Source organism: Trachypithecus francoisi, unplaced genomic scaffold (assembly GCF_009764315.1).
Source record: "Trachypithecus francoisi isolate TF-2019V2 unplaced genomic scaffold, Tfra_2.0 Lachesis_group15, whole genome shotgun sequence".
NCBI lineage: Eukaryota > Metazoa > Chordata > Mammalia > Primates > Cercopithecidae > Trachypithecus > Trachypithecus francoisi.
Genome location: NW_022681460.1, coordinates 79,099,854 through 79,122,501, shown reverse-complemented (window position 1 = coordinate 79,122,501; position 22,648 = coordinate 79,099,854). Strand labels below are relative to the sequence as shown.

Genomic DNA, 22,648 nt, shown 5'->3' with positions numbered 1-22,648 from the left:
CGTTGTCTGCATTGTAGAGATGATTTCTTCTTTTCTGAGGAAATGAGTAATTGGGAAGCAGGTATTGTTGAGTTAAAATACAGTGGTATTTAAGTGGTTTCAAATTTTGCTTATCAAAAGGTAGTCAACCAAAATGCAAGCCTTCCAAATCCAAATTCTGTCTTCATATAAACTTTCTTGTGTCTGTTCTTGATCTTTTTAGGGAGAGGGTGAAAGTCCACATCTATTTCTGTGCTGAAGTTTTGGCAGGTTTTCTCATGTGAAACTTTTCTGTTGCATCAGGCCCATGTTTTCATAGACTCCAGCATTGTCTTCTCTCATTTCTGCACATGGTGGCACTGGAGTGCAAGGCAGGAGGGGGCTCTGAGCTCCACTTGTCTGTGGTCCACTAAAGAATACTTAATATTTGTATATTCGTGCCCTTTCCTCTTGCTTTTCTGCTCTTCTTCAATCCTCTGCTGTCGTGTTTCAATATAATGCTGCACTACCATATAGATAAATGGGTACTGTGCTTCTGTCTGGGCCATCTCTGGCCTCTGAGACTGCATCATGTGGATGGTTTTGGGAACGTCAGTGTTGCTAGTCAACACCTTTCTCTCTGGTGATTTCCATAAGACTATTAATCACAGTGAACGTCCCTGTATGGCCAGTTCCAGCACTGCAGTGGACCACAACCGGCCCTGCATCCATGATGCTCTCCTGCTTATGGTGCACCTCCTCCAGGAAGTCCAGCATGCCCTCGGGGTCGCTGAGCACTCCGTGGTCCAGCCAAGTCCAAAAGCGGTATTGCCACACCATTCTCTCCATATTCCCCTGGAGTAGAGCTTGTCCAACCTTTGAAAATTTAAGTTCTCTTAGCGTATAGTCATAAGCAGCACTTTCTTTGACGTTCCTAACACGCATGACCCCATATTCTTGTAGAGCATACTCATCAGACCGGTATTTGACACATTTACTCTTTCTTCTCTCCACTTCTTTCATTGTCATGACAATCACTTGGGAATTTGCTTGGAACACCATCCAGCAAAAGTCGTTCACTGTGTTTTGCAGGCAGCCTTGTGTGGCAATGCAACTCTTTCTGGGCTTTGAATTTTTGCACTTGGTTTCACATTCAGGCATGATGATATTTGCATTGATGTAACCTGAAATAGGCTCATTGGGATCACCATCACGTAGGACAACCTGGCATGATCAAAGGGCAGGATGTTTTTATACCAATTTAATATTTGTTTTCTTGCCTTTGACCCTCTTTTCGGCTGTAGAGAAGTTTGCACTCCTGTTGTTGTAGGGTCTCAAATTCTTCCCAAAAGCCTTGTTGGACTTTATCTGTGGTCTCAGCTAAGGTGCTTAGTTCTCAAACTCTGCTTTCTGTTTCAGCAACATTTATACAAGTCATGTTAAGGGGCTGCTTGAGTCATAGGACTGTACCCAGTGTTTCCAGCATAAGATTCTTCTTGTAACGTTTCACAAGATCCGTCAAAGAATTAAACCGTTCTCCTCCACCACCATGGTATTTCAGTTCCTGACAGCGAATCATGACGTGGGTCACTTTAGACTTGCCATCGTTGCTCTCCCTTTTGTCATCACCGGTGCACACAGAGAGAACAAAATCTCCAGGGTGGCTCTGGCTCTCTCGCATAAGAAAGCTACCATGTTTTCCTTTTTCAGTTAATAATTTCTCTGCTTCTTTCCCAAACAGATGTCAGTGAAACCATCTTTCAGAGGTAGGATCTACATAGTTCAGAGGATATTTAAGCTCAATAATATCTCTATTCTTTTCTTTTAATTGCCTGTGATGTTCCATGTAATACTGGACCAACTCAGTCAAAGTCGCAAACTTCTTCCCTCCGTACGGGTCCTAGTAATCACCAGTGTTCTGAATCTTGATGTGGGTGACAGCTCCATTTCTTCTAATGGAACCTGTGAAGTCTCCAGGGTTACTTTTACTAGGACTTGCCAAAATACTGCCATCAACTCCTCTTGTTAACATAGGTTTTTCTGCCTCCACACCACTGATATTTGGGTGAAACCATTGTCTCCAAGCCTCAGTTTCCTCCGTTCTTTTCTTTCTATAAGATAAAGATAGTAGGCTGGGTGCAGTGGCGTATGCCCATAATCCCAACACTTTGGGAGCCTGCAGCAGGAGGATCGCTTGAATTCAGGAGTTAGAGGCCAGCCTGGGCAAAAAAGTGAGACTTTTTTTCTACAAAAAATACAAAAAACTAACCAGGAGTGGAGGCTGCAGCGGGAGGATCACTTGAGCCCCCGAAGTCAAGGTTGCAATGAGTCATGATCACGCCACTGCACTCCAGCCTCCTTTATTTTTATTTTTAATGAACAGGGATCTTTTTAAAATGGAAGTGGTTGGTCTTTGATGTCTGGCTTCCTTTACTAATAAATAAACCCAGAGAACTATTTGCAATGGTGTAGCATTTAGAATCAACAGGCTTCAAAACAGAGAGGGTCTATTCTGTTTTGTTTTGAAGCCACCATTTGCACAAAACATATGGTAATCTCGGGCAGCCCATGAAGCAATCGGCAAGATCTGAAGGATGAGAACAGTGTGTTCTTTGAAATCCCTCTGACAAGCAGACAGTCCCTCCTTCCCTCAAACCATCCTCAAAGGGAAGTGTGTTGGCTTGGGCAGTAATGAGGCGGTGTGGGGATTCCCCTGTCCCCTTGGTTCACTTTACAGACAAACTTCATTAGGGTTAAAGATGGGTCATTCCCATCCAGATTCCTTCACTTGAAATCAAGACTTCTTGGGAAATACAAATTTGCAGAATAGGTGAAAGTGAACTATAGTTCCCCCAAAATAAACTTTTTAAAAATCAGGTGGTATTAAAAATTGCTGTTTTATGATATTACCAATAGATGGCAGCACGGGATTCATCTTCGCCCATAAGCAGCTTCACCCCTGCTTTTCCTGGCGAACGTTCACTGACAAACTCGGCCTCAGTCCCTTTGACGCTCTTGGTGTCATCAGAGAACAATTTGAGGTGTGCAATAAAATCTTTGGGTTAACCCCCACACACACACTTCTCTAGGTGACCTCAAACCGCAATCACCAATCCACTGTGGTACTGTGACCTGGAAAAACAGCAAGGAAACTAAAAACAAAACAAAACAAAAACCCATCCTGTGAGCTCTGCAAGGGAGAACAAGATCATGGTACACAGGCAACTAGCAAACCAAGTTGAAGATGAGTTCTGTTCAGAAGAGTCAAAAACCAAAGAAAGCAATTTTTGTGAATTGCGTTTTTAAGATCACTGCATCCAAACACCGGAGCATCAACATAAAGACTCCTAAGCGATATATTCTGACTTGACCCCTGCAGTTCCTTCCAGTTTCCAAAACCTCTGATCTGTGAATAGAAGAGTTTCAGCAGATAAGTTTCCAAGAGAATGAAACTATTTCTAGACACTAGTCTAGTACCTACATGTATTAAAACACAAAAATAAACAAACAAAACGACCTTTATACTAATCAAAATATTTTTTAACAGAAAGGAAACCAAAACCTATTGGACCCAGCCCACAAGAGCTGTTTTTCTTCCAATGCACATAGCAATAGCTTCATGTTTTGGAAACCAATTATGTTTCCACATCCACTGTAGAAAGAATAGAATAGAGTAGAATAGAATAGAATAGAACAGAATAGAACAGAATAGATCAGAATGATCACAGTCTACAGGGTTGTAAGGTAAAATTTCTTGCTCTACGTCATGGGCCAAAGAAAACTTGCAAAGCTCTGCCATGGAGAACAGCATCTGTCTTCAACTTTTGTATCTTCCACAGCCCAACACCAGTAAGCTCCTCACCATCAAAACATCTAACTGGGCAAATAGAACTTTTGGTGGGTTTGAGTGGCACCAAGCTTCAAGCTGCATTAATACTCTTCCCAATCACTGACATACAAATATGGAGAATTTGGTTATTTATCATCATTTTCTGCATATCCATACTATTCCAAGACAATCCCAATTTCTGGCTTTTTGTTCTGCTCTTCCATAAGCAAAATCATACTGATGATGTCGTATGTCCTGAGTTTCAGTTTGGAAAATATAGTCCCTGATTAAATCAATGGGCATGGGATAAAAACTTCAATGTCTAAACGGGCTGGGTAGGTAGAATCAATGAGTGAAGCAAGCCAGAAATAACAAATGACTAAAACATGGATTTTATAGGAGACGTATACATCTTTTAAAAGCTAATAATAACATTAAAAAAGGAAAATGACATTGTGCTGGGCAGAAGAAATTAGGTCTTCTATGGACTGAATTTTATCCCTTCAAAATTCATATATTGAAGTCCTAGCTCCCAATGTGACTATATTTGGAGACAGGTCTTTAGGAGGTAGTTAAGGTTAAATGAGGACATAAGGGTGGGGCCCTAATCCTGTATGACTGGTGGCCTTATGACCTTATTAGAGAAGAAAGAGATCTCTCTCTCTCTGTGAACATGCACCAAGGAAAGGCATGTGACCACACTGCAAGACGACAAACGTGTACAAGCCAGAAAGACAGCCCTCACCAGGGAACCAAATTAGCCAGCACCTTGATTTTTGAGTTCCCAGCCTCCAGAACTGTGAGAAATAGATTTCTGTTGTTTAAGTCACCCAGGCTTTGATCTTTTGTTACAGCAGCCTGCGCAGACTAATGTGAAGCCTTAGGCCTGGATATGCCCAGGGCCCTCCAGAGGGCAACTTCAGGTTGAATGAAGCCCTGCAAATTGAACAGAGCACAAACTCATTGGGGTAACTACCTGATGTCATTTAAGTATCAATTCTCATCAGGGCTCTGAAGTCCCTGGGCAACCTGTAACAGGATATTCATTCATTAAGCAAATATTTCAAGGGTACGAGATTGAAACTAGTTTGACTGTGAGTCAAGTGGGCCAAAGAACAGCTACTTGGAGAGCATAGAAAGAAAATGTGAGCAATTCCAGAAGAATGGGTGATCTCCAGAGTTTCAGGATGAGCATCTAAGCACTCCCACACCCATGGGCCTGGGAAGAGATTGGCATCAGCAGGGCGGGGACCGTAGCATGGGCTTTCAATTTCATCTTCTCATCCTGCTCCAAGTCATTTTCTCTCCTGTTCTAGTACAATTCAAATATTATTTGATTTAAGCCTCATGGTTTTCAGAATTTCTTTCATTTTTTTCAATAATTATTTTTAAATACACATCTAGGTACATTGGAGAAGAAAAGAAATGAAAATTCTTGTGTTCTTGGCACTTTTCGTTAGGTAGATAATAAACAAAGTAAGTAAAAAATGTGAGATGGCAGAAGGCCATAATATGCATTGGTAATATTGTTTGAGAATATTAAATTCTGCTAAATAAGAAAGCAACTGAAATAAGTGAAATTCATGTTTGAGCATAGGAAAATCAGTTAGCAGCATGAGAAACAGGTTAGAAAGATCAAGTGGAGCATCCGTACACACACAGGGACAGGAAGGAAGGGCAGCGCCAGGATACCTGGGATTCATAACACTGTAATATATGTGAGACACTCGATATTCGTGAGTTCTTTATTTGGCTACGCATTTGTGAAATTTATTCTGGCCTTGAGTGACCTTTTCCCCCCAAAACCAAATAGAATCTTGGCTGCTCAGCAGGTTAATTGGCAAGCACCAGCCACAACCATGTGCTGGAACCTCATACTGTTTCCATCTGCTGAGACTCCATGGTCAAAAGTTTAATGCTGAGCCGGGCACCGTGGACCATGCCTGTAATCCCAGCACTTTGGGAGGCCAAAGTGGGCAGATCATCTGAGGTCAGGAGCTCGAGACCAGCCTGGCCAACATGGTGAAACCCTGTCTCTCCTAAAAATACAAAAATTAGCTGGGCATGGTGGTGGGCACCAGTAATCCCAGGTACTTGGGAGACTGAGGCAGGAGAATCGCTTGAACCTGGGAGGAGGAGTTTGCAGTGAGCTGAGACTACACCGGGACAGTGTAAGATTCGGTCTCAAAAAAATAAAAAAGTAACCTGAGTGCTGGTCCTAGTGACTGCCAGTAAAGGCTGGTGTGGTACAGAAAGAAACAGACATCTGAACATCTTCCTGGTTAGAGTTTTTACCCATTTGTGTGCTGTGTGAGGCATGTTAACTCGCCCCCACTTCTCTAGCATAAATTTTGAGTCAATTTAATAAACCATGTGATCCCATCACTTTCATTTGATCTGTGATCCCTTCTGGGAGAGTTTGCCTAGCTGTGGACTCAGAGGCTGCCATTGATGGCAATGAAATAATTTCCCACATGGCAGTGATTTAAAAAAGAAAAAGTATTACAGCATCCAAAATAAAGCATGGAAAGGTGATAGATGGGTCTCCATTTTAAATACAATGCTCAGGGAAAGTCTGATTGAGAATGTTCCATTTCAGCAAAGACGTGAAGGAGGTGTGGAAGAAAGATATGTAGCTATCTTGAGGACGATCATTCCAGACATAGGGAACCACAAATGCAGAGGTTCTCAGCCATGAGTTTACCTGGGCAGCTCCAGCAACAGGAAGGAGGCCAGTATGGCCACGTGGAGTGAGCAGGGTGGCAGGAACTAAGTTTGAAGTCAGACGGGACCTGTCCCTACAGGCCCTATAGGTCATTGGAGTAACTTCAGCTTTTACTCTAAGATGGTTTTCCACTGGACAGGAAAGTGGTCAAATTTATATTTTTATGTGATCATCAGTCTGGCTGCTGTATACCAGAAGGGAATAGAGAAAGATTGTGGAGGTCAATTATGAGACTACAGCAATGATTCAGACAAAGACGACCGTGCCTCAGATCAAAATGGTAGCAGTAAACGTGGTAAGAAGTGATGAGACTCTGGATGTGTTCTGAAAGTGAAGCCAATGGGATTTGCTATTGGATTGGATGTAGGGAGAAACAAAGGGAGGAGTCAATGATGAATCCCAGGATTTGGGCTTTAGCAGCTGGAAAGATGGAGATGCCACAAATGCAGGAGGGAGAAATATGGGAGAAGTTAGTATCATTTTACACAAGAAGGAACTGAAACTTAAATAACTTATCCATACACACATAGGAAATGTATTATTCAAGCCAAGAATCAATTCAAGTCAAGCCATTTCCGAGCTCATGTGTGTGCTTTCTGTCTCTCGAGTCCCTGAGAAGAGTATCCAGGGAGTAATGGGAGTTGAGTAGATGGAGCAGTTAATTTTGCCAGCTATGGGGCTCAAAGGTTTCACAGAGGAAAACATGCAGCTTGGCCTTGAGGGGTCTGGACCAGGTCTGGGAGAAGGGCAGGTATTCCAGACAGAAAGGAGCACGGATAGAACTGAACAATAAATAGTGTAGGGAAAACTCAGAGGTTTGAAATGTCACTTTAAAATTCTGTAAAGCTATCTTATTCATGTGAAGATAGGGTCAAATTGCAGCAATTTTTCAATATGTAGTCAGTGGGTAGCTAACCCGATTACTGCTAGATGTGGGAATACAATGTTTTCACTGTGTGTTTATTATTATGCAAATAAGTATGCACAAAGACGAGGTCTGCATTGCCCCTCTGTTGAGGAGGAAGCATTGCCCAGATGCTGTGGACAATGCACCAGAGTGATGCAATGAAGCTGGTGCAGGGACAGTAGAAAGAAGCTGGAATGGGCAAAGGCTTCTGCCTGGTGAAGAGCCCCTGTCACTGCCATGCACAGGAAGCAAATAGAGAGGATGAAATCCCTTCTCCCTCCTTCTGCCTTCCACTCTCTCCTCAGCATCCTTTGGGGCAGAACCCAACAGGCAACCGACATGGAGATAACAGGGATGTCAGAGTTCAGCCCAGCATCAGAAAATTGAGTATAAACAGCTTAGTCTGGAGCTGAGAGACACTAGGGTATCAACCACTAAAGCAGTAAAATAGGTATAATAATGCCTGCCTTAAAGGACAGATTACATTATATCTATAAAAATACAATGTGCTTTGTATTGAAAATAACATTATTGACAAAGTCTATGGAAGGTTTATTGGGCTGGTTGTAAAGAATCGAACTGATCTATAGGATGTTGACATTCTGCTTTTTAGCCACGAACTTGTATATACGTAAGCAAATAAGGTAAAATTAACTTCAAACTTGAGCCTTCGTTTTGGAAAAGTGTCAAACTGCTTTGCTATAGACACTTGTAACCAGGGTGAAAGATGTCCAGTGTCCTGATTCTAATGACTATGTTTGTAAGAGCCCCTCCCCCCGATATGTAGGGCAATTTTCTGATTCTGGAAAAATCTCATGTCCTAGCTCTGGAAAAGGAGCTATCTCAGACTTGCTTCTGTTCAACAGGGAGCCTGAAAGAAGCTGGATTATTGGATGAGTTGCACATATATTGCTGGAACAAGCCAATTGGGAAAAACCACTTTGTCTTGTGTTTGTTGTTTATGGTAGACATTGATGTTTATATTGACTTTTTTCAGAGTAATTTTGCCACATAGCTTCTCAAACACGTTATATTTCCATTTCTATTGGTTCGTTTCACAGAAACAAATCCTGTATTAACATGTAGTTGATCTCCAAAACCTTGCCTCTGAATTATGACATTTATCTTTGAGAATTGTTACTTTTGTTTTCCAAAGGGACCTTCACTTTGTATTTCATGAGATTCTGTGTGTTACAGATTATATTGACTTACTAATTCTACAAATAATAATTGAGGGCTTACCATGTGCCTGATCCAATGCTAAGCGATCAACCAAAAAGTGATTGTCCTTGCCTTCATGGAGGTTATAATCTATTGAGAAAGAGATTATATATAAACACAAGAGATAAATATATAAACACACAAGCACAAAGGTTCTATATGAGGAAGGACTCTGTGAACTGGGATGAAGGGCATAGGAACTGAATTTAGCATATAAGTTTAGAAAGGTCTACCAAAAAACAAAATTGGAATTACAGCCTATAGGACATGTCAAGCCCATGATGGGTAGGTGGATGTCTTGGCAGAATTGAAGGTAGAGGAGAAGACTACAAAATGGTCAGTCAGTACAGCTGAGATGCAGTGAGAGGCCTCGGTGAGGCTAGAGAACAGCCAGGCCCTCCCTGCATGCATTTTATTCTAAGGTCAACAGGACGTCTTGGGGGACTTAAAAAATAGAGTGACACATTCCACTTTGACTTTTGGATGGAGAATGGATGATGGTGCATAAGTGGATGGAGGAGTTTAATTAAGAGGATGCTGCAGTGGTCCAAGCAGTAACACCCTGTGTCTGTCTCCAGGGGTGGACATTCACGTAGAGAGAGAAATTATCATGGCTTGAACTGGGGGAAGAGTGGTAAAGATACATTGAATTAGATTTGAGCTCTATTTTGCAAATCTGATCTGTAAGATTTGGTTATTGATTGTATTTAGAGGAGGATATTCCTGGGTTCCTTGCTTGAGCAATTGAATGGATGGATAAAAGAGTTTCTGGATGAACAGACTTGTGACAAGAGAAAAAATGAAGGAAAGAAAGCCAAAAGGGATGTCAGGAGTGAAAAGCTTTGTACAACCAATCAATATATGCACACACAATCAAAAGAAATGCACTCCCTATAAAAAGGGCTCATACACAATAATTTGTGGTAACAGACTGACTTGTGGAAGACAGTATATATCCTTTTATTAAAAACTGAAATTTCTATAGCAACAACTTAAAGTAGGACCACTAGTTTTTCTCTACAAACTTACCTTGGTGAATTCACTGCCATTAAGATAATTAATGCCTCTTGGCTTTAGAAATGGGAAAAAATCTCTAGGAACAATTATTTAATACAAAATTTCAAGGCTTATAAAAGGTAATCCTTTGGTGTCAAGTTGCTCAACACAAAGTCATAGTTATTACATCTTGAAGAATAAAGAGCCTTTGTTAGAGATGATCTGTGATTTTTGAAGATCATATTGATTCAGAAAATGGTAGAGTCAATAATGGAATCCAGGGGAAAATAAGAGGTGAAATTCTTAAATGAGTCAGGACAGATGATCAGAATCACCTGGAGACAAAACTATCCACTTTCAGGTTTCAATAATCCCACCTGGCTGTCTATGCTCCCTAGAGTCATTGAAATACTGTTCCATGCTTTAATTTAATTGTTTGGATATGGTCATAGGCTTTGTAATAAACTCTAATTTAAATCGATCAATAAGATCATAATTACAGGTACTCCTTTAATAGTCTTTACTGTAGACTCTGAAATGACAGAGAAAATCTTTCTATGATAACTAACAGTCAAAACAAAAACTAAAACATTCTAATCTGATTTCAAAGATATTTCCCACTGTTAATCATGATAGACCAAACCATTAACTCATAATGGGATAAGGCTTAAACATAGAAACTGTCACTCACTGAACTTGACTATAAAGTAAGTGGCTTCTAACATTTTATTTTCAATATAGCTCGGCTTAACATAGATTACTTGTCACATGAAAATCCCAGCTGATGATGCCTGCAGATGAAAATAGGGTGGTGAGAGTTTGACCTTTGACATAGTAAAGCTCTGTTTATGGAGACACTGCTTAATGGTTTAGAACACAGACTCAAGGCTTAACTATCTGGGTTTGAATTCCAACTGTCCCCTCTTACCACCACCAAATTTCTACCAGTGTGATCCTCACTAAGTTGACATCAATACTCTGCACTTTGGTTTCTTCATCAGCGAAGATAGTAATCTACCCAACCCTAGGGTCTTGTATGGTTTAAGTGAGATAATTTTGTCTAGAGGGTTTATGACGTGCTCTCTCCATGTAAGTACTAACACTCTGGGTGACTGTGTAAGAGGTGGTGTTTGTTTGGGTTTTAGCTCTTCATAAACCAACCACAGGAAGATGTGGTGGCTTGATATGACCAAATGCTCGTACTGAATTCTTTTTCAAACCATTCCTGGCGTGTATTAGAACCTAACCATAAACAATTTGAAAAGACCTGCCTTTCAAAAAATTTGATGTTATTTGGATCCTTTTGACCCTACTATTCTTAACTTAGCTGATGAATGATATTCACATTCAAGATGCTTATCCCATTTAGGTATTATTCAAAGAGCTTAGAAAAGCAATAAATGGTGGCTTATATTTTAAGAAAAAATTTTATATTTATCATGACAGTCATATGCAGAGCACTTTGCAAGCCTTATAGAAGAGATGCAAAAATCTTAAAATATGATTGCTTAGGCCAAAGTAGCCTATAGTCTTATCGGAGAGGTGAATATATATTCAGAAGATAAATTGAACCAAGCTAGGTGGTGGCAGTATTAAGTGTAACTAAAATTAAAGTTTTCCAGTCTCAGACGCCAAATTACAATGCTGGAGTTACAGCCTTCCAATTACTTTTAAGCCCCATGGATATGCCAGAAACAGAGAATCCTCCTGGGGCCTGAGGCAGTAGGTATGGGCAGGAGAGCAGGTCTTAGAGAAGAGGCTGCCTTTGAATTCCATCCAATGGTGTGGCAGTGGTGAAGAGTCTACCTACTTTGCTGGCCTTGGAAAGTAGGATAAATATCAGGGATATTTCTTTAGTGTACTCTGAATTTTAGGAGCTTATTATCTCATCAAAGAGATGAGTTGTATGCCTCCCAAAACTGATCATTTTATTCCCTACATAAAGCTCATTAATGTCTTTCAGGACAAAACCACAGTCCTTAGCAAAGCATACAAGATATTGATGACTTGTTCCTGTCAGCCATAGTTAGGGGTGCTTTCATCTGCAAGTAATAGGACGTTCAATCAGCAGTGGCTTCAACTAGTGCTTCTTAAGCTCTAGTAAACCTTCCAATCACCAGGGCTTCTTATTAAAATGCACATTCTGATTTAGGAGGTTGGGGTGGGGGCCTGAGATTCCGCATTTCTAACAAGTTCCCAGGTGATGCTGATTCTGCTGGTCTAAGATAAACCTTGTGAATAACAAGAGCTTAAAAAGAGCTTTAAAAGATGGAGTTTTCTGGCTCTCATATAACAAGAAATCCGAAAGTTGTTCTACACTTGATTCAGAAGATCAACAATGTCAATGCTCTGGGATTGGCAGATCAGGGAGTGGTAAACTATGCCCCACAGGCCAAATCTAGCCCAGTGATTGCTTTTGTAAATAAAGTTTTATTGGAACACAATTGTTTATGTATTGTCACTAAAATGTTGGAGCTGTGACAGAGACCATATCACCCACAAAGCCCAAAATGTTTACCTCCATCTGGCCCTTTATAAAAATAGTTTGCTGACCCCCAGCTTAGACATCATTATTTGCCTCTGATCTGGGCACCTCTCCTCTCTAAACTCAGTGAGGACTCTGTTAATAAGGAAGAGAGGGAGGAGGGAGCCATGTCTGCAATGTGACTCCTCTCACATCATGCCATCTTCTGATGTACACTCACCTTGCAGCCATGTCAACCACAGGCAGTTCCCCAAAGGCATCATGCTTCACTGTGGCTTCAGAAAATGCCATGTGGGTTTTGAGGACAATGAGATCAGAATGTTTGCCTTAAACAATATAAAGGCTTAGAGGCTGGGCAGGTAACTATGGGCCGACACGGAGGTGGCCTCAGGTTCCAAGCTAAAGCATTTGGACTTACAAGTCATGGGGGTGGGCAGTGGCAGCCTTGGGGATTTGTAAAGCATAGGGTCAGTTTAGTGTTCTATGCATGTAACTCTGAGAATACTGGGCAGATAGCCTATTTATTAGTCTGTTATGACTGACATGAAATGCCACAGACCAGGTGGCTATAACCACAGAAATTTAATTTATCACTGTTCTGGAGGCTAGAAGTCCAGATCAAGATGCTGGAAAACTCATCCTAATGAGGCCCTCTTGCTGACTTGTAGATGGCCGCCTTTTCTCTGTGTATGAGCAGAGAGAAAGAGTAGTGTCTCATCCTTTTCCTATAAGGACACAAGTCCTATCAAATTAGGGCCCCATCCTTATGATATCATGGAACCACAATTACCTCCAAAAACACCACGTTTCCTAATACAGTCACATGGGTTAGAGCTTAAACATATCAATCTAGGGATGGGCAGGGACATAATTCAGTTCATAACAGCTGCTGGAGGGAGAAATGTATGCAAGAAGACAAGTTGGACCTACCCATGAAATATTAGAGACTGAGAATACAAGGTCTGATCTAGAAAATTGGGTTCTAAGAGTGGAAAGCAATGAATGGGTGACAAAATAGAGATTGTTTAAAAAAAGATCAGTAGGTCTTGGTAACTAAATGAATTCAAGCAAAGAGTGATTGTGTCTGACAGCTGTGTTTAAAGCCTAGTGAAAAGGGAATGGAATCACAATTAACAGAAAAATGAAGATGTGGGGAACACGAAAATCTTTGGGCTAATGTAATGGTTTGGGATCTATTTAGTCTGAGGTGAGGTTATCCAGGTGTATTTGGAGGACTATTAATTCTTCTTCCCTGAAGTAAATGCTATCTAACACATCTTTTATCAAGAAGTTGTGAATATTGAATTGTTTTTGAAAGTCATTGCACCCTTTCCTTGAGACCCATGTAATTATGTGTAAGAATGAATGTCAGGTTCTTCATTATCTATCCCCAATCCTGCATATCAGGATTTAAGCCAACTTCTCTTATTCTGATCAGTGGGGATGTAGTCATCACCATGACATGTTGCACATAGGATCCTCTAAAGAAATAGTGGAGATTCATTCACACACGCATTCAAGCAATAAATATATAGTAAATATACAGTTCTGGACACTAGGAATTTTTATTTTATTTTTTTTTTTTGGCAGTTGCAAGATTTAATAGAGTGAAAACAGAGCTCTCATACAAAGGGAGGGGACCCAAAGGGGGTAACCATTGCCGGCTTTAATGCCTGGGTTTATATCCCGATCCTTGTCCCTCCCCCTGTGCTCTCAGGCGATAGATGATTGGCTATTTCTTTACCTCCTGTTTTTGCCTAGTTAGCGTTTTAGTGAGCTCTTTTTACTACCTTATTGGTCAGGTGTGAGCTAAGTTGCAAGCCCCATGTTTGAAGGTGGATGTGATCACCTTCCCAGTTAGGCTTAGGGATTCTTAGTCGGCCTAGGAAATCCAGCTAGTCCTGTCTCTCAGTCCCCCCTCTCAAAAGGAAAACCCAAGAGCTGTTGGGGAGGTTGACTGACGACTGCTCTAACTGCTTCCTGCTGAATTGGGGTGCAGTAGGGGTCATGCAGTTGAGATTTCCTTGGGAGGGGTTTCTTCAATGTCATCAACATTGGAGCATGGGCTAGCAGGCCGGTCCAGGAGTCCGTGGTAGATCTTAGTCATGGACTGTATCTAGGGCTCCATTTGAAGAATAATTTGTTGTTTTACAGCTTTGATTCTGGAAGAGACAAACCTAACAAGGAGGTTAAAGATACAGGGATTGAAATGTATGGCCTGCAGTGCAGGGGATTATTTCTTTGGCACACTTCACAGGCCCTGAGTATCTGCTTGATAGTTTTGAAAAGGCCTGGTCCAGTAAATAATGATTTGGCCATCTGATGGGTGCTGTCAATGCCTAAGCGAAAGGTCTGGTGAAGGGTTTTAAGTAATTTCCATTGGTTAGCTGCAGGCAAAAGTATTTTCCCTTCTTGGGTGGCTAGCCATCCTGAGGGGAGGAAACTATGTCCTCGTGAGGTTCCCCTTCCTATTTCTCCTGCTGAGTACTGGGGCTTGGTTTCCCAGAGGGGATTATCCCATGCTAGGGGTCCTTCTGTAAGCATTTCTAATGGAGGGTCCTGCCTTGTGGCTCTTTTGGCTTCAATAGCCACTTGGCAGTTCCCTTCTATTTCCCTTTCTTTTCCTTTCTGATGACCCCGGCAGTGTAAGACTGCCACTCTTTAGGTTTCTGTACAGCTAATAATAATCTCCTAATGGCTTCCTGATGTTTGATAAGTGTTCCCTCGTAAGTTAGGAATTGCCTTTCTCTCCATATTGCTGCGTGGGCATGGAGGACTAGGTAAGCTTACTTAGAGTCTGTATATATATTTACCCTTTTTCCTTCTCCTAATTCTAGTGCCGGAGTGAGTGTTATTAGTTCTGCCAGCTGAATGCTAGTTCCTGGAGCTAGGGGATTACTTTCAAGTTATCACTGACCACTGCATACCCCGCTTTTTGAAGTCCTTTTTCTACAAAGGAACTTCCATCCTATACAAGTTGAGACTGGGATCAGTCAAGGGAACCTCTAGAAGGTCCCTTTGAGTGGCGTAGATTTGAGCAATCACCTGTTGACAGTTACGTTCTATCTTTTCTTCATTGTCTGGAAGAAACATGCTGGGTTAAGAGTTGCATAAGTACTGCATAAGTACGCAGTCTCAGCACTGGCCCTTCAATTAATAGAGCCCGATATTTAAGTAAAACAGTTGTCTGACAGCCACAAGTCTCCTTTAACAGTGAGTATGCCGTTTACATCATGAGATGTCCACACAGTAAGATATCTTCCTTGTATCATTTTAACTGATCAGATACTAAGACTGCTACTGCCACCACTACCCATAAACAATGAGGCCAACCCTTTGCCACTACATCAGTTTCCTTACTCAGGTATGCCACGGGTTGCAAGCTGGTCCCTCGGACCCGTGTAAGGACTCCTAGAGCTATTTCTGTTTTCTCTGTGACATATAAAGAAAAGTCTTGCCCCATTGGCAAGCTTAACCCTGGGGCTTGGGTTAGGGTCTTCTTTAGGGCCTGGAAAGCCACTTTCGTTTCAGGTGTCCATCTTACTAAATGGGTATTGGCTTTCTGAGTTTCCTTAATTAGTGTGTATAATGGTCTGGCTATTTTGCCATGCCTGGGAATCCATATTGGGCAGAGACCTGTTATGCCAAGGAACCCTCTTAGTTGCTTTACAGTTTTGGGATAAGGATAAGCCAGTATAGGCTGGATACGTTCCTCACTGAGGGCCCTGGTGACTTTGGATAATTTTAGCCCTAAGTATTCAACCTGCTGTAAGCAGAGCTGAGCCTTTGGTTTGGAAACCTTTTAGCCACAAGTGGCGAGGAAGTTTAAAAGCGCTTGGGTGGCTTGATGGCACAAGGTTTCTGAATGGGTGGCTAGAAGTAAATTATCCATGTACTGAAGGACAAGACTGTCCAGTATGAGAACTGGCTCAAGTCTTGGGCTAATGCCTGGCCAAATATGTGGGAGCTTTCCCTGAAAGCTTGGGGTAAAATAGTCCAGGTGAGTTGGGATGTTGAGTTCGAAGGATCTTCAAAAGCAAACAAGAATTAAGAGTCAGGACGTACAGGGATGCAGATAAAGGCATCCTTAAGGTCCAGGACTGTAAACCACTCTGCTTCCTCTGGTATTTGGGAAAGCAGAGTATAAGGGTTAGGTACAGCTGGGTATAGAGGGACAACGACCTCACTGATAATCCTGAGATCTTGCACTAACCTCCACTGTCTGTTGGGTTTCTGTATTCCTAAAATTGGAATATTGCAGGGGCTATTGCATGGTTTTACTAGGCCTTGGGCTTTTAGGTCCTTAACAATCTTTTGGAGTCATTGTTGGGCCTCGGGTCTAAGGGGGTACTGCTTTGGTAGGGAAAGGAGGTAGAATCCTTTAGTTTAACTTGAACAGGATGGGCATTCTTTGCTCATTCATATTGTCCTTCTGTTGCCCAGACTTCAGGATTAATTCCTTCCTCAAGCAGGGGACAACAGGTGTTCCTTCTCCTATGTTCAGGTGTATAATGGCCCCTTGCTTTTGCTAGAATGTCTCTCCCTAAAAAGGGAGTGGGGCTTTCAGGCATAATTAGAAAAGCATGTGAAAAGAGTAAAGTTCCCCAGTCACAACTTAGTGGATGGGAGAAGTATCTAGTGACTGGCTGTCCTAGGACCCCTCGGATAGAGACAGATCTGATGGACAGTTGTCTGGGACAGGAGAGTAAGACTGAGAAGGCCACGCCAGTGTCCAGGAGAAAGTTAACCTCCTGTTCCTCAATGGTCAAGGATACCCAGGGCTCTATGAGGGTGATGTGCTGGCATTTGCCTCGGGCACCCTCAGTCCTGCTGCTGGATCATCTGGTTAGGTGGCTTCTGACTCAGAGGACCTTTGTCCCCTGGGGCAGTGGGCCTTACAGTGATTGCCTTGACATAAGGGGCATGGAGGAGGGGCAGCTTATTTCTATTCGGACAGTCTTTTTTAAAGTATCCTTGTAGACCGCACTGGAAGCAAACCCTGTTAGGTATTCGATTTGTCTGGGCACTAGGGATTTAAAGGTGTCTAAAAAGGGCTAACTTTAGCAACTTTGAAAGTGAGCTTAATAGTTCTGTTTTAAAAGTGCTTACTCATTTTCTCATGTAAGCTTTCACTTTCTTAAGTTTTCTTTAACTATCAGGAAAGAAATGAGACAGCATTCTGAGAAGGATCTAGAGGTGCCACCACGAACATTCTGAAGGAGGCTGATAGAGGGGACAACCCACCAAGTCTGGGAGTTGACTTGACAGCCCTGTCCACGAGAAGTTGGCTAAGACAGCACAAGAGATGTGGCCTGAAGATTAGGGCTCAAACACAGCACAAATTTGTCACAACCGAGTCTTAAATTTGCTTTGCTTGTGAAAACCATATACTCACATACCAACAAGAACTCACCAGCTGGCCTAAGCTAAGAATCTATAGTCTTGTAAAAAGAACAAGTCAGTAAAAAGACCTTCAGGATCCTTCCAGCTGTTTCCTGTGATTTATCATTTTTACAGTATAGACACTTCAAAATACTTTTTTAACTTCATGCTATGAATTTCAAAAACATTTAAGGGTAACTTCTGTCTTTGGTGGGATATAAGACCACTTGTTCCACTGTGCTTTCTCTTGGTTGGCTTTTATATTTTCTTTCATGCATGCCCTGTTTTCCAGTAAAATAACCCTATCCCGGGGCCTTTGACTAGCTCTACTTTTGAATCAACTAATATTTGCTGTTTCCGTGTGGCGGATGTGACCTTAGGTCAGGTGCTGTGAGTTAAACAAAGATGAATGAGACTTGGACCCTGCCCTTGAATATTCAAACCAGCCAAGGGTTGGTGGTTAAACTCTGGACTCAGATAGACGTGGAGTGGAATTCCGGCTTCTCTACCTACCAGCTTGGGCAAGTTATTTACATTCTTCTAAATTCCCCCCGACCCTGCTTTTTTCCCCCACAACTGAGCATGATACTATCTACTTCATAGGCTTGCTGTGAGGATTAATTAAATAATAAAGTGCAGTGCCACATGGAAAGTGAATACTTTAGCCTTCTCGTTATTCCTGTTATCATTATTTCCATGGGGAAAAGGATGTTTGGACTTTTCCTTCTGAACCCTCCCTCCCTTTCTTCATTCAACCTCTTAACTGCACAGAACTCTTCTGCTTTCTTTTAAGAGAAGAGAGAAAACCACTCTGATGAAGATCCGAGATGTGAGTATAACCTTGACTTCAGATGGACAGAGACAATAGGAAATGATGTTATACCTCTGTTTAATCTGCGTTGGTCCTGTTTTCATCTTCTCATTCCTGACCTTTGAGAATCATTTGTTGTAGAAAATGACAAATAACATGATCACGTCACTGATGATTAGTCTCTAGGCATTCACTCAATAAATATTTATTCTGCAGTTTCTGGGTGCCAGGCCCTGATTCAGTGCTAGCAACAGAGTGGTGGACATGGCAGCCATAGCCTCTGACCTCGTGGAACACACCACCCAGCAGATGTCAAGCACTTGCCCTGGAAGTAAACATAGGGGAGCTTTGCCTAGGCAGTCAGGCACACCAGGATCTTCTACCATAGTGGAAGTCCCATGTGCATGGTGAGTCCCCTGTGCATTGTGGCAACTCTTAGTTGTCCAAACTGGAAACTCAGGGTGAAATAAATAACTGAAAGCTTGCAGATCTACACAAGGGATTAAATAGTAGAATATTGAAATCCATTGATATCACTGATTTTAAATTGAAAAAGAATTACAAAAGAATGTGGGTTAAGAGATGGTTTAAACCTCTCCAAGCTATTTTACAGCTATAAATGTTAACACAAAAGATATAATAATCTGATAATGGAAGATAATGGCTGATATTTCCTGTGCCTTCCTCCAATCCTCAGGATGACCCTGGAAAGTAAACTATGAATTTGGATTCAAACCAATGTGGTATGGTTGGAGAGCATCAACTTCATCAACTGGATACAATGATTGGAGATGCTCTGAATTTGCAGTTAGCAGGGTTCAGCTGGACTCCATGAAAGTGGTAGTTCCATTGGTCACAGGGTCTGCAGTGATTTCATATAAAAATGGCAACCCACTGCCTAGCCGTCTGGCAATTATCTGATTGCTGTCCCTTGAGATTCAGGAAGTTATGATGGTGAACTCACAGCTGAACATGGCTGGATTAGGGGTGGGGGACTGAGGCCTGGTATTACACCCGTCCTCCAAGTGGAATGAGTCTGGTGGTGGGTCAGGTCCTGATTGACCGTCAAAGAGCATGGCAGGCTGGTCAGCCATGTGACAGCTCGTGAGAGTGAAACCGCACCACACAGAAGTAACAGGGACTCTTTGAGCTCGTTCCCTTGCTTCCATTGTGCAGGGAGCTTGGCAGGCACCGTCATGTGGGCCAGAGTGGACACTCAGCAAAACAGCATGCACTTGGCTTCTAAAACTCACTCTGCCAGCTCCTGATTTATGAAGGTGGTGGCAAAAGACCTGCTCTCTCTCAGCCTCTGTATCCATATCCCTAAAATGAGGGGGTTGTGTTATATGATGCTGAGGAAAGTTAGGATCAGATAAGGTGATGAGAAACTCTGTTCCTCTTCTGTGTTCACAGACACCTTAACCAGACACCAGGGAGTCATGGGAGATGCCTCACTCCTTGTTTCTCACCTGCTGTTGTTTCTACCTCCTAAACCCATCCCTTCCTCTCCTTCCCAAGTGTCCGCCCTTATGTCAGGCTGTCTTGTTGTCTCACCTGGATAAACAGATTCCCAGTGTCTCACTTCACCCTCCTCATACCATCTCCTCACTCCACCATGAAATAGTGAGAATGCATTCTGTCTTTTCTCTCTGCATCACCAGTGTCAAGCACAGTCATATGGAATAAGCTCCCCTCAAAATGTTTGATGGATGAATAACTAGGTAGAGGAATGAATTAATTAAACCTTCTGTGCAAGTACCATTTTTATAAGATAGTGTCTGAATGTGAGCTGCTATTCTCTGCAGTTCAATAAGCATAAACATTTATTATACATTTGGCACCGTGCTAGGTACTGGACACGTGAAGATGAGTTAGATATAGTTTCTGACATTCAATTACCACCCAGTGAGCAAGGTGGGCTGTATTAGTTAGGGTTCTCTAGAGAAACAGAGGCAACAGGATAGATAGATTGATAGGTAGATAGGGATTTATTTTAAGGAATTGTCTCATGCAATTTTGGGGCAGGCAAGTCAAAATTTGCAGAGATCATCAGGCTAGAGACTCAGAGAAGAACTGATGTTGCAGTTCTAGTCTGAAGACAGACTGGAGGCAGAGTTCCCCCTTCCTTAGGGGACCTCAGATTTTTTCTTTTTTCTTTTCAAGGCCTTCAACTGATTAGATGAAGCTCACCATCATTATAGAGAGTAATCTGCTTTGCTTAGTGTGCTGATTGAACTATTAGTCATATCTAAAAAATACCTTCACAGACATTTCTAGACTGGTGTTGGCCTAACATCTGAGCACCATAGCCTAGGCAAGTTGACACATAAAAACTATCACACAGGCATATAGGCAGATGATGATAACACAATACATACTGTTGCATTTCTGCAAAGTAAACTAGGTCTTTCTTTTATGAGAAGTTCTCTATACACTTTGGCATTCCATAGCTAACGTTTGTGAATTGCTTTCTCTGTATATGCCATGCACTCTACACGGTGCATTCATAAGCATGGCTTTGATCCTACAACAATCTGTGATGTGGGTATTCTTCTCGCCTTTTAAAAGTGAAAGAGATCCAAGTAACATGCATGAGGTTCCACCACTGATGTGTAGTGGAACTGAGATTTGAGTTCAAGCCTCTGCACTACTCCAAGTTCAATAATCTTTGATCTACATCATGATACTTTAAACAAACATATCTAGCTTGAAGCTTAGCTGTTCCTAAAGGAAGCACTTCTTCAGCCAGGAATACTGTAGTATTACTAGATTTTGTAACAGGAATCATTTCCCCCCTGCCCACCCACCAAGCCCCAGCACACACTTACACACAAGGATGTGAATCAGTGCTCCCAGCTCACTTCCTATTGGCTCTGAAGCTGGGAGAGGACCATGATTGGCCACAATCTTATTGGGTCATGTTGAATCAATAAGCTGAAAAGGAAGCTTCCCAAATATCACCATTATGACTGAGTTTTTGTCACACACACACTAAAAAAATTGTCTCCAATTTAACTCCAAATTAACTCCAAGCCAGACACAGATCACATAGCCGCTAGTCTTTCCCAATAGACAAGACAGAATTGTTGGCACTAGATATATCTGTTAACTATTTGCTCAGTATATAAAGAATATTCTGCTTTAAACCTGCCAAAATTAAGTAGGAAATGAACCGCAAATGAAAAATACATTGTCTCTGGAGCGCTAACTTTTAACAGGAAAGCAAAGACACATGATATGAATACAGTAATTATTTATTAATAGCCTACTAGGCACCAAACAATGTTGGCCTTCCAAGGAAATAAAATGAGTAGAAATAATCTCATATCTCAAGGATGCACGGAATGGGGAAAAAGACAAGTGATATTAGTTGAGTGGCTTTAATATGGCAGTCATTTTACCTCATTTAATCCTAACAATCCCATGAGATAGATAGCATCATCCCTTTACACAGAGGGGGAAATTTCGTCTTTGCGAAATGGAGTGACTTGCCCGAGATCACACAACTGGTAAATACTGATAACTTAAACCAGATCTCTCTCTAAATCCAGAGCTCATGAACCTTCCACTGATCACACTGCAGAGAAGATAAAACAAATATATAAACCACTATAGCTAGCATGGACATATAACACCAAGAAGGGGTCAAGTAAAGTTTGAGGAATCTGGAAATGTTATTGGAGATGGTCTTTAGAAAGAACAGATGGTATTTTTCAGACAGAGATGAGAAAGAGCATTTCAAAGGAGAGGAAAGAGCTGGAACGAGACTTGGAGGGAGAAGTAGAAGAGGTTTGGAGGATAAGAGTTGGAAAAGCTTTCTTGGCATTTTAAAAGCAGAATAATCCTCCTAGAAGGGATAACTAATATAGATTAGAGTAGAGCAGACTGGAAGATAAGGAGACTGGGTGAGAGATCCTTGCAAGCATCTTAGAGAGCACCTGCAGGAATGGAAGGAAAGACAGATTTGAGAGACATCACAGAAGAGGATTGTAGGGTGATCCTGAACTGAAGATGGACCAGTGAGTTCAGACTGATGTAGAAGAATGAAACCAAATGCAGAGTCAGAGTAGGTGACCAGGTAAAGGTCATGCAGTAGAGGTCTCAATTAAGATGAAAGACAAAACAGAAAGAGGGAAAGAGGGAGGCAGAAAAGGAAGGGATTTCCGAATGTGCCATCCTGAAAGTGGAGTCGATCTGAGTTGTGACCAAGCATAAGGTGTGGCCTCCTGGGGAGTGGCTGAGACAGGGCTCATCCAAATGGAAGACACCAGAAGATTATGAATCTGGAAGTCACCAGGAAATCTGGCAGTGAGTTACATGGAAAGGATGTCAGT

At 41.8% G+C, this 22,648-nt stretch overlaps 1 pseudogene; it reads right to left on the bottom strand.

Moving 5' to 3' along the window:
* Nucleotides 1-255: 255 nt before the first annotated feature.
* LOC117097406 lies at nt 256-12,412 on the bottom strand (annotated as a pseudogene).
* Between the last annotated feature and the right edge of the window lie 10,236 nt (nt 12,413-22,648).